We start from the raw sequence: 12,918 nt of genomic DNA on the forward strand, positions 1-12,918 counted from the left end.
TTTATTTTCATTACTCAATTTTTATGCCACCCATTTTCCCTATAAGCCAATTCTGTTTTCTTTACAATGATACCCAAAACTTAAAGTTGCCCCAACCTGTCCTAAATTATGGGAAAGTATAATAATCATTTACTAAAGTTAATCCTGAAATACAGGGATTATGAAGCTAAACCATACACAGTAAGATTATTGTGATATCTAAATATAGACTATTTATTATGTACTAGAAGTCATATTACTTCTTAATTAACTGTTTTATGTTTTTATGTAACACCATAGTTCTCTGTTGTTGCACACACTGCATTATCTCAATCTGATATGATTACTTATTTTTTAAAGAAAGGAAAACCAAGAGGCACCTGCTGTATGTATAATGTAATTTAATTTGTAGTTTAATAAACCATGGTTACTGACTTGCATAACAAGTAAGTTTTTTGGAGACTCATGTCTGTGTTTCTGATTTTAGACTTAAGCTCTTTTAAAAAATCAACAATAATAGAATGAAATAGATTCACTACTTTTAGCACATAACTAAATAATTTAAATATAATTGAAACTAATGGCTACTATATGGTACATTTTAAAGACAATAAAATATAAGAGTAGTCATGCCTTCATTAGTTTGGAAATGTGGCAAAAAAAAATCAACAGTAAGATTTCTGCATCTGGATTCCTATATAATACTAACTTAAAGTTATTTGCCAATTGATTCTGTTATCCCTGTTGCCAGAAATAAAGAGAATGCACATTAAAAAATGCAATCAGGAGCTTTCACTGAAAAAATATTATTCAATAGACAGCAAAACTAATTCCCAGGTGATTACTATGAAATGAAATGTTTATTGCCTCTGAAAATTAATTTAAAAGTTCATGTATACTTTTTATTAAGATGTATGTATATTCCTTGAAATATAAAAAGTAAATATGTTTGTTCTACAAAGATAACAGAAATATGTAAAAAGAAATATAAAATAAATAGAGCCATAATGGGACATAAAGTATTATTTTATAAATGGTACAGAAATAATGTTGGTCTCTGAAAAATAAAATACTGTACTTCCTGATTCATATCAGCTGTATCTAAAAATATTTTCACCCTTATTTTAAGAACAATAATTAAACAAACTTTGTTATCAATTCTGTTGAAGAAAATTCTAAAATTTCAACAAGACTATTTTGATTAGGTTTTCTTACAATGTTAAACAATTACTATTTTTCAATAATGTTTCATAAATTTTTCATAATTTATGTTTCATAAATTGTCTTTCACTGTTATATGTTTATATATGATTGCATACATTTCCAAAACATTAATAGATGATTGAGACGGCTATCATGGCCACACAATTCTTCTTTTTCCAGCTCTTCTACATTTTTAGTGAATAAAGCCCTTAAATATTCTGCGACACGAAACACCTTCTCCTTCATTCTGTGTCTTTTTCAGATTTACCAGTTTGGCCTTAGGCTGGTTTCATAATAAAACAAACAAACAAACCTGATATTCAACTTGAGATCCATAACTCAACCATCTCACTCTGAACAATACCTTTCATTATAGCAGTTCTATTGATTCCTTTGCTTGAAACAGTTTGAATTTCCACTAGTTTAGTTGCATGATATTTGGCCTCTTTTAGTTTGGCTAGTTTTTTCCTAGAGAAAACCTAAAGGGCAAAGAGGAAAAAGCTCATTATAAGCCCTGAGGGATAGCCAAAAGAAAAAAAGTTTGGTCAAGATCTAGTTTAATTTGAAATAGCAATTTTCATCAGTTGACTATGTGAGGAACAAATAGTCATCTAATTCCAGTTTCCATAGTTCACTGTAAATTGTCATCTTGGAAAATAAACTCTGCAGTTTCACAATTAAAAAACCATTATTGTGAATTTACATACTTTTCTATTATATTTTTTAAAAAATTCAGGCAATTAGTCTTTGTTGATATTATTATGCTAAAATATTTACAAACTTTTTGTTTCTTTGACTGTCATGTTGGGAGAAAAGAAAAAAAATCTGCAGATTTCTTTTTTTTTTTTAATTTAGATTATGCAGGATTAAGAACCAAGTACAGTACTAGTTTTGAAAAGGCAAAATAAGTAAGATTAATGCTAATGTTGGCAAATTATCTACTTAATATACTCCATCCTAAATAGGACTATTGCATGAAATATTTATTAATGTCCATGAATTATTTGTCATCCTATAGCTAAAAGCTTTTCAGCTAAAAACAAATTAAGTCCAAAGTCATTTATTTTAGCATAATTAAATAAAAATATTAGTTGCAATCATGAAATGGGAAAAGGACTAACCAATAGGAAAGAAGTTCTAAAAGTATCAGAATCAAAAATAAATATAACAGCAGAAAAACGATCTAGACAGAGTTTACAATCCAATAAGAACAAAAACTAGTTTTGCCTACTACTGAAAATATACAAAGCAGGCCAGATTTATCCTGCTATTCTGAGAGACAAAGTATCCTCTTTTATCCTTTAAGGGCATTCAAGTCAGATCTGAGATGTTTATCTCAGATAGAATCTTTTGGATCTGTGGCTTTAAACTGTAGAAGTAAAATTAGCTCATTGAAATGGACTAAATCCATACTATAGGTATATGAGCCACTTGAACGGTGGAATTAGGGGGCATTGCCACTGAGTCAAATGCACTGGTTAACTTCAAGTTGCTGAAATGGTGCACAGCATTCTTTGACTCAGTGAAAAATTGTTAGAAGTCATATATTTCAATCAGTTCCTCAATTTGCTAGCAAAAGCTTCTGAGTGTGCATCGAAACCAATGCTATTATGAATGATAACTAACAGAGAAGGATGGGAAAGGAAAAATAATGGCGGTATTGGTGGTCAAGTATTGGTGCCAGTGAGTTTTAGACTGTCTTAGAAACATTTTTTTGTTTTCATGTAGCAGAAGAAATGGTAGTGCAGGCTTGCAGACTATTAGGAAGACCATAACCACTTGTCTGAAATGGTATAGGTCTCCTGCTTGAGCAGGTTGGACTACAAGACTCTGAAATTCCTTCCAACTCTATTATTCTATCAAAGTGGTGCCCAGAGAGTATTCAGCAAGTAGCTGGAGTACATCAGACAACTATTGAAGAATTGGAGACTGGTCCCAAAGCTGTAGAAATGGACAGAGTTCTCTTGGAGAACTGCTGGCAAAGCAAGATCCTTAGCAGCAACACTGATCAGATGTTCACGGATCATCTGGCTGGGGGCATATAGTATTCAGTATTCACAGTACAATCACAATTATGTGAGTTCATAGGCTAAGAAAGTGGGTTGATGGTGTTCTCTATTTTGACTGAATTACTAATGACAGCTACACAGTGGTGACTGCTCCCACTGGTAACTTTCCAGGAAGTTCCAATGGTAACAGTGACTTTGGTATGCTTGTCCTTATGACATAGAAGGTATTTGGGCACCTTTAGTTCAAATGGCAATGAAGAAGAAGCAAGTTAAGTAGTTCTGTGAGAAAAGCAACCTGCATCCTAGGGCTATTGTGACTATCCACAAGGGATAGTGACTATCTTTTTCATCTTTCTTGTCTTGTCTTATGGAGATTCTCAGTCATCCAGGTCACAGATGTCTCAAAGGTGTTTTTTGCTTCAAAAGGCAACTGTATTGTTTTTTTCTTGAGAAAGAAGAAGAAAACGTTTTGCTTCTCATCCAGGAAGCTTCACTGATGATGAAGAATTTTATCAGAACTGATGAAGCTTGGATGAGAAGTGAAGCGTTTTCTTCCTCTTGCTCAAGGAAAACAGTACAGCTGCCTTTTAAAGAAAAAAGCAGAGAAATAAGTTGAAACTTATTTCTGTCTTCTTTTTCCTTTCCTTGAAGTACAAACGTTAAAATGGACCAGAGTTTGCTTCTACTCTTCTAGTGTCACATCTTTGATATCTCCAGGGTTGAGAAAGAAACAGGACTGGAGTGTTTTGATTGGCAAACCTACAGTGAGAAGTAAGTATAGTGAAAAGCATCACTTAGCAATACTATGCTGTCTATCACATACACATGAAAGCAGAGTGGATTTGATTTAAATCAAGCTGATTTAAATCAACTCGATTTAAATCATAATTTAACCATAATAGTAAAAAGGCTTGATTTAAATCAACTCAATCTAAATCATAATTTTTAAAGAGCAACTGTCATCTCTGTCCCGCAGTGGCTCCTCCGCTGACCCGCTGTTGACTCACCAACAGTCCCATTCATTTTAATGGGACGGCTGGTGATGCGGCATTGACACAACAAGGTGAGTGACGTGGCAGGTAGCTGGTGAGTGGCTGCCTGCTAACAGGCGCTGCCATGATGGATCTGAAATGAGAGGTGCTCTTTAAATGTAAGGACACATTCTTGCTGGTAATTAGAATCTTTAATATTATTATTTGCAAACAAAATGAAGATTTCCTATTTAGCTTGCAGAGTTTGGATTCATTGAAAGAGTTTACCAAAAATGTAAATATTGCAGAATACACAGCCTAATACTACATAACTAACCTCCATTCCGTGCTGAATAAACTAAATTATTAATGTATCTTAAATAGAAAACTATTTTAGATAGATTTTTACTCCAAGAGCATTTTATTAACATAAATTTGATAAAAATAAAAAAATGATTTAATCTGATTTAATTTTTACTCCAAAAGCATTTTATTAACATAAATTTGATAAAAATAAAAAAATGATTTAAATCTGATTTAATTTTTTTAAGATCTGATTTATTTATTTATTTTTAAAAATTGATTATTTTTTTAATCCACCCTGCATGAAAGATACTTATGCCTCTAATGATAAAAAAGACCCTGTAACCTTGAATCCCATCAAGAACGAGTTGAAGACCAAACTTCCAAACACAACCCACTCAACATTACTTCAGTTTTCTCTGGACTTATAGTTTTAATTTTATTTCTATTTACAACCATTCATTTAGTGACCATTCAAAGTTACAATGGCACCGAAAAAAATGACATAACCATTTTTCATACTTACAAACTGTTGTAGTATCCCAGTGAACATGTGATTCAGACGCTTGGCAACTGGCATGTATTTATGACAGTTGCAGTGTCCTGGGAGCATGCGATCACCTTTTGCGAACATCTGACAACCTGAGTCAATGGGAAGCTAGATTCATTTAACGATCATGTTACTAACTTAACAACTACAGTGATTCACTTAACCACTGGCAAGAAGGGTTGTAAAATTGGGCAAAACTCACTTAACAACTATCTTGCTTAGAAATAGAAATTTTGGGCTCAATTGTAGTTGAAAAGTAGAGGATTATATGCATAAATTAAGGATCTCTACCTCTTTGAACTCATGAAGAGATAATACTGCATGTCATCAGCATACTCATGGTATAATACACTAAATCTTCAGGTAACCACCCTTATGTTTTAAGGAAACTGGGAACTCTTATTCTCTTAAGGAAGAATTTATAGCCTCCTGGATCCACTTAGACATCATTTTCATTTAGATTTAATAACCCAAAGTCATCCAATAATTTTCAAACAGACTAAGTCATGAGCACATCCAGAGTTTCAACCTCTGAAACTATGGAATCTCACTCATGACAGAACCATGTGACTGCTTTTAAAATGCCTTTCAAGATTGTTACAACTTGCTATTAAGCACTTTATAAGCTCTCACATAAATCTCACATAGATACAAAAAACTTTGAATCATTTTTAGTAAATGAAACATTAACAGTTCAAAGAATTATTATTTCTATTCTCTTTCAAAATATAAATTACAGTGGTTCAGAAGTAACAATCTCAGCAGATACATTACCTCAGTAATAATTTTGAAATGTTTTCTTTCAAGAATCCAAAGTCAATTTATTTCATTATAGCTAATGAACAGCAAAATAAATTTCCTCAAAAACAATGACCAAATACTTCAAAGAAAATATAACAATTATATAAAATCTAAAATCTAAAAGATTTTAAAACTTGAGAAAGGAGAAGATAAAATAAGATACAGTAAAACATTATAAAATTAAGTTAAAATAGAAATTGAATAAAATAGGAATACATCCTCATTAGGACATCTTATGCATTCTTATAGAAATTGCAGCAGTTGGAAACTCAGAGATTATACTTGTGATGGTAGGATTCCAATATGCAAGTATTGGACTGTGTCTCTCTTAATAAAGATTGGATTTTGTTAGATAACAGTAAGAGTATGACTGCAGATAAATTGGCATGCAAAGGGCAATAGATGAATACATGCAATAGGTTTTCTGGTTCATTATGACCGTAAAACAGCATATCTCAGTGAATGGAGGCTTAGTGTACTTTTCATGCTGTATTTCAGATGCTTTAATCTACATGGAAACTGTTGTGGTTCCATGGAAATAAGAGTTCACAATTGCTGGTTTCTAATGGTTGATTGGCTCCATTAATTTTTCTTGATATTTTTTCATCAAAGTTGATGAAACTTATTTTATTTCATCAAATAAAAATCTCAGTTGATTTGTGTTATTGGGTTCTTTCTATCTACTGTACCCTCTATTGCCCCTAGGTGTCCTAAAGCCAAAACCCATTAAGGAGTCTTTGACATCGTATAGCAGATGGATTTTGGTGCTATAGCCAACTTTCAGTAATAGATTTCAAAAAGTGGTGATGAAAACAGGCAAGATTATTAGAAGCTGAAAAATGGTATAGGGAAGAGAGGAATATAGCTGATTTTTGAGGCACGTCTATACCACATTTCGTTAGTAGACAGAAAAGGAAAGCTTCTGATATGCAAATCATATTTTATCCTGTACAGAATGGTGTCCAGCAGAGATCCTAATGCAATCTAACCTTGCTGGGATGAAGAAACAACCAAATAAGTTCCCTACAGAGTGAACTAACCATTCAAATGGGGCACGTCTGATTCAGGTTCTTTTCTAAGAACTATATACAGTAAATCCAAGTCAGACAATCAAATACTGAGCTCTTAGAAAATGCATAAGGCACAGAAACATGACTATAATCTTTGTATTAATAAATAAGCATGTCTCAGTCAACAAGAATATCTTCTTGCTCTGTTTTTAACTATGTCACTCATGTCTCATTCTTAGCTTTTCAAATATCTATTTTTCAACTTACAAATATAAACTAACACATATAGTTAACAATAACTTGAATCTATTTTGTGAAAAATATTATTATGACAGACTTATTACTCTGGTGCTGAATAATCAGAACACAAAATAACTGCTTATCCTTCAGAAAAGTAATTAAATCTATTTGCTGAAGGGATTGTACTGGCCAGTGGAATGGAGTATTCTACTATGATATTCTTTTAATTTGTTTTGGAGTTTTGAAGGATGCTTCAAAACTAGCATTCAAAACATGCTAGTGTGTTCCATTATATAAAGAGAAACCTACCTTCATGAAATCAAATGTATATTATTTTTCATTCTGAAATAACATGTATTTTTCTACCAATATATTCACTGGGACATGAGACATACCTACATATATGAATGGACGAATATGCCAGGTTCCAGAAACAAAAAAGCAACAAGTTAGCCATACAGAAAAAAACTTGTTAACCATTTGATTAGCATGTTTTTGTGCCAATATCATATTAAGTTATTATTTATCATAAGTATGTACAATTGCCATATGTGCTATTTGATTTATTTAAACACTACAAAGTACTTTTACACTTTGTACCACTAGAACCATAGTTGTATGTTAACATAGTTGTATGTTAACCATTGAAAATATTGTTGATCTGAAAGTAAATTCTATTTCAGAGATTTTCTGCCAACTAAAATATTGCTGTCTACTCACCCACTATAAGTATACAAAGTATTTCTATAGGGCAGAGTACAGCTGTGACCCTTGAGCTTGTATCCTTCCTCAGTGTGCGTATAATATGAATCAGGAGCTATGTATAGATACGCTTGTTCATAAGCAGTTATTTGTTTAGCCAAGGAAAGGATAAAAAACTGACACTGAATTATACACCGAACTGCAGAAATATCATATACCATCATGTTGGATGAAATTTCATGCAAGATTTGTTGCCACACAATATTCTCCACTATGACTGACAATCTGTGTATACTTTTTACATATAGGACACAGAAACAAACCTATTCATTTAATATTATTTATTGAAATGTAAATTACTTCTGAAATCATTCAGTTCATTATGTTAATATAGTCTATGCTGCAATGAGAAATCAAACTTAAACATGCAAGAATAATATTGAACAGCACTAAATCATATAACATTACCAGACTTTATAAGCAACTGATCACCCTGGTATAAGCTTTATTTGAATACACTTTTACCTTACTCTGAAATGACAATAAAATGAGTCTATTTCCTATGATAAACTTCCTATTTAAAGTGGCATCAATTCAAATTTTAGGTAGAAATTTGCAGAACCAACACACAATAAACAGGAACAGAGGAAAAAGCAGGAATAAGATTCCAATTTTTGCAAGATTCAAAAGAGAATTGGATTATCTTTTCAATTTTAGATTGTATTATAGAGCACACCTCTCTATCATAGAAGACAGAATGTATAAATTTCCTAAGAGCAGATTATCACTACAGAAGGAGTAAGTTTAGTCAATGGACTTTGCAAATATCTATTATATAAAAAAATAAAGTCAATCTGAAGAGATGCATTATAAGAGAAAGTTTGTTTAAAATTTGAAATCTCTTGAAAGAAGGTTACATCCATTGATTACATCATTAGAACTACCATCAAATAATTTTTACTTCAAGAATAATTGTAATTATAAACTTCTGATCATATACCGTATGCCAATATGATACAATTAAACAAAAAAATAAAGCTCAACAATAATTGCTCATTGAATGAGAATCTAACATGATTAATTTATTTGCAAATAACTGGAAAAATTAAAATTGATAATAAAAAGGAGGTCCTTAAGAAAGGTGATAGAATTTAAAACACATAACAAAACCAAGATCATTTATTAGGAAGCACCTATAAATTGTAACTGAAGGATGGTATCGAAACAAATCAAATATTCCATGATAAAAAGCATACAAAACCTCAAAGAAGTAATAACATGGAACAATGGGAAGAGTTATAAAAATGGTGAATAAAACATATCCTAAACTACAATCTGATGGAAAATTGATACAAAATGTTCCATGGATGGTATATAACTTCAATAATTGCAAAGATGGATAGTGTTTCACACGCTACTAAAAAAGGAGGAAAAGAAGAGCCAGTAGGGCACAGAGGTTAAGACACCGGGCTAGAAACTGGAAAACTGTGAATTCTTGTCTCAGGCACAAAGTAGATGGGTTATCTTGGGCCAGTCACTTTCTCTTATCCCTTGGAAGGAGATAATGGCAAACCACTTCCAAACCACTTCCAGTCAATTGACAGGAGTCAAGACTTACATGAAGACACTAAAATAATAATACAATAATACTATTCCAAATATCAGGATGACCATAACAAAACAAAACCATAACAAAAATAGTGCCAAAAGTAATGGGCACCTTGCACCTTGGGTGCAATCCCAAAACATCTGGAGCACTATTTAAATATCATTAGCATTGATGAAGTCACCATCAGTCATCTGAAGAAGTCAGGCTTACTTGGAACAGTTTACATCCTATAAATGATACTTTTAACAGCATCAAACAACAGTATATGCCTAAAATCCAGTCTAAACATCTGTCTGACTGTGCGACCAACCATAATAGATAGTGAGGCAGTACCATGACATAGTCATGGGGTTTGTGTGTTTTGAGGAACATGAGAGCTATGCCTGAAGTTTCACCACATTGGACAGGTCTGATCAGAGAAAGCAGAGAAAGAGTATTTCTCCAATAAATAATATGGTGATATGAAGCTTACAGAAATCTATACTGGGCTGATTGTAGCTTGGGTCGTAACAAAAACCACAGTAGATGCTGGAGTTTCTGAACATCTTCCCATCCTTCCAAGGTTGATAAAATGAAGCCCCAAATTATTGGAGGCAGTATGCAAATAATGCTTCTACATTGCAGACCTCCCAGAGAGTGCTGACAAGCGCTATGGGGCCTAAAAGCTATTGCTATAAAGTATTCACAGAAGAAGAATTGGAAGAATTGCAAATTTCTAATCAGAAGAAAGAAATCAAAGTCTTACCAGAAGTAGCTCAGACAGTACAGACTAACTGGGCAGGGGGTAGGAGGGAGAAGGGGTAGTAAAAGAAGCCAGCACTGCTATTGAACCATTCTCATTCCCAAATGAAGCACTTTCTCCTCAGAAAGAACAAAGTCATCTTAACTGAAAAACAACAAGACTGGGCATATGGAACAGCATTAAAAGAACAGAATAAGGTTGAATGCCTTGAAACTTCTTACAAAAAACAACCAACAAGAATATTAAAATATGCCAATATTAGAATATCAAATATAAGTACCCCTTCATTGCAAGAAACAAACCAACTGATGCACAACATAACTGCAGTTATAACTAAAGATCTTGGATACAAAACCAACGAACAAGAATAAAGCTAAACAGTTCACTATCAAACTGGAAGATCAGATTGGAAACTAAGATCAGCATGCTAAGATCAATGCAAACAATCTAGAACAGTTGAAAGAAAAGAAGCTCAAGAAGAAGAAGACCTAAGAATACCTGATAAAAAATATCACCTGGAGACACCTGGAGATCACCAAGACTAAGGAAACACTGAAAGCAATAAAGCAGCAAATAACAGCCATAGCCAAGAAAATCAGCAGTTACGACATCCAAATTGCACACTACAGATAGAATCTCCAATGTCAATTGAATCAAAATTCTTTCTATCAATTCATCAATGGAGAGAGTGAAATGAATCAGTTAACACCAGATAAAGAAGAAGGAGTACAGTTGTGAGCACAGCTATGGAACACTCCAAAGAAATATAGCAGAATGCAGCTTGGATAAAGGATGTGGATAACAGAAAATAAAAATAAAAAGCTGAAATGAAAGAATTTGTAAAACAGCAAAAATGTTGGAAAAAAGGAGAAGGAAGATCAAGAATTGGTCAACACAAGATGAATATGAACTGCATAGTTTTTGGTTGAAATATCTGACAAGTCTACACACGCTCGCTGTCAAACAATTTAACAACACAATGCAAAGAGACAAAATTTAAGATTAGCATATAGAAAAATCCTACTTCACAATCAAAAATCCAACAAAAGGGGCAACACCAGGCAACACCAGGCCAATTACCTGCTTACCCACAACTTTAGAAATGTTAACTGGTGTAGCACCTAATGCCATCCAAAAGCATCTAGTTGAAAACAAACTTTCTATCTGAGCAGAAAGAAAATTGCCCAAACAGGAGAGGACCAAAAGATAAACTCCTAACTCACAAGACGATTTTGAAAAAATGCAAGAGAAACTTTTGCCTGTTCCAGGTTCTTGGGAAGAACTTGAAAAAAATGTCAAATCCAGTCTAGACTTTTGGCTGCATGACTAACCATAATAGGAGCATTCTATCATAGAGGATGCGATGATCTTGAAAAATACTCAAAAGGAATAGAAAGAAATACACCAGAAAATTCTGAAAATAAAATGTGAATCAAAACCATAAATATTTTAATTAGATATGACCACAGAGAGTATAGATGAAAAGCATCACCACTGATTAAGATATATGGTGACAGCAGCAAGAATCAAACTTGCACATCACTGGAAAAATAAACTTACCAACAACACAAAATTGGGAGTTCAAAATGAGAAAATATGCAGCAATGGAAAAACTGTACATATTCACTTGTCTTGTGAAGTTATATATACACTTCACAAGATTTGCACAAAACAAGATACGGTGTGTGTGTGTGTGTGTGTGTGTTTGTATGAAGTTACATATACTTCACAAGTCAACAAACGAAACTATATGATGCCATTAAAAGTAAAAGAATGGAAATGGAAATGGGCTGGTCACATAGCAAGAAGAACTAATGGTAGGTGGACTAAGGCAGTCATAGAATGGATTCTACTTTATAAAAGGCAACCACAAAACAGACCTAAAACAAGATGGAGAAAAAATATCAGCAAGTATTGCAGGCCCAACTGGCAAAGGAAAGTTCAAGACTGTATTGGTTGGAAACATGCAGAACAGGCCTCCATCATCATGCAGTGGATAGACAATGGCTAGAATGATAATGATGATGATGATATATAACTAAATTCCAGCAGAAATAAAATATATACAATAGTGGCCAAGCTATTTTTAATACGCTTTTTGAAGAAAAAGATAAATTGCTTAAAGATAATTAACATTATTTAAATAGAAGTTAGCAATAATTGTAAATGTTTAAAGTATGGCATAAAATATGTACATAGTAGTCAGGGATGGTGGGAAAAAAGAGAAAATAATACAGGTAGTCCTTGACTTATGACCACAATTGAGCCCAACATTTCCATTGCTAAGCAAGACAGTTAAGTGACTTTTGTCCCATTTTATTATCTTTCTTGCCGGAGTTGTTAAGTGAATCATTGCAGTTAAGCTAGTAACATGATTGTTAAATGAATCTGGTTATTCCATTGATTCTGGTTGCTGAAGATTGCAAAAGATTATCACATGCCAGTTGCCAAGTGTCTGAATTTTGATTACATAGTCATGGGATTGCTGCATTGGTTGTAAGTCATAAATCACTTTTTTCATGGTAACTTCAAACGGTCACTAACTGAATGGTTGTAAGTCAAGGATTACTTGTAATAATAATACTTGAAAGCTTTTTCCCCTATAATGTTCTTTTCAATGTCTTTATTTTATTTTTAATTATTATTTTTCTTGTGGCTGTTTTTAATATTTTCTTGTGCATTTAGCACATAAATTCTTAGACATACTCATTATTTTGTTGTTCAATTAAATGCCTTCACTAAATTCCTGAGAGGCTGGTTTGGCAACAAGCAGGATAGTAAAACCATAAATAAAGGCAA

General features: G+C 32.9%; 1 protein-coding gene and 1 long non-coding RNA gene across 19 annotated transcripts in view; both read right to left on the reverse strand.

The window, feature by feature from the left end:
* The window catches only part of MEIS2 (Meis homeobox 2), a 243,304-nt gene that overhangs the window by 150,400 nt on the left and 79,986 nt on the right, over nucleotides 1-12,918 (reverse strand). The gene's annotated exons all lie outside the window — the stretch shown is intronic.
* On the reverse strand, nucleotides 364-5,107 carry LOC148116428 (uncharacterized). Its single transcript, XR_015729273.1, has 2 exons — nucleotides 4,992-5,107; nucleotides 364-1,661 (listed from the first exon to the last, which is right to left on the reverse strand). It is a non-coding gene; the product is annotated as an uncharacterized LOC148116428 (long non-coding RNA).

This window comes from Pantherophis guttatus, chromosome 1, assembly GCF_059756535.1.
Source record: "Pantherophis guttatus breed Tessera chromosome 1, ASM5975653v1, whole genome shotgun sequence".
Taxonomy (NCBI): domain Eukaryota; kingdom Metazoa; phylum Chordata; class Lepidosauria; order Squamata; family Colubridae; genus Pantherophis; species Pantherophis guttatus.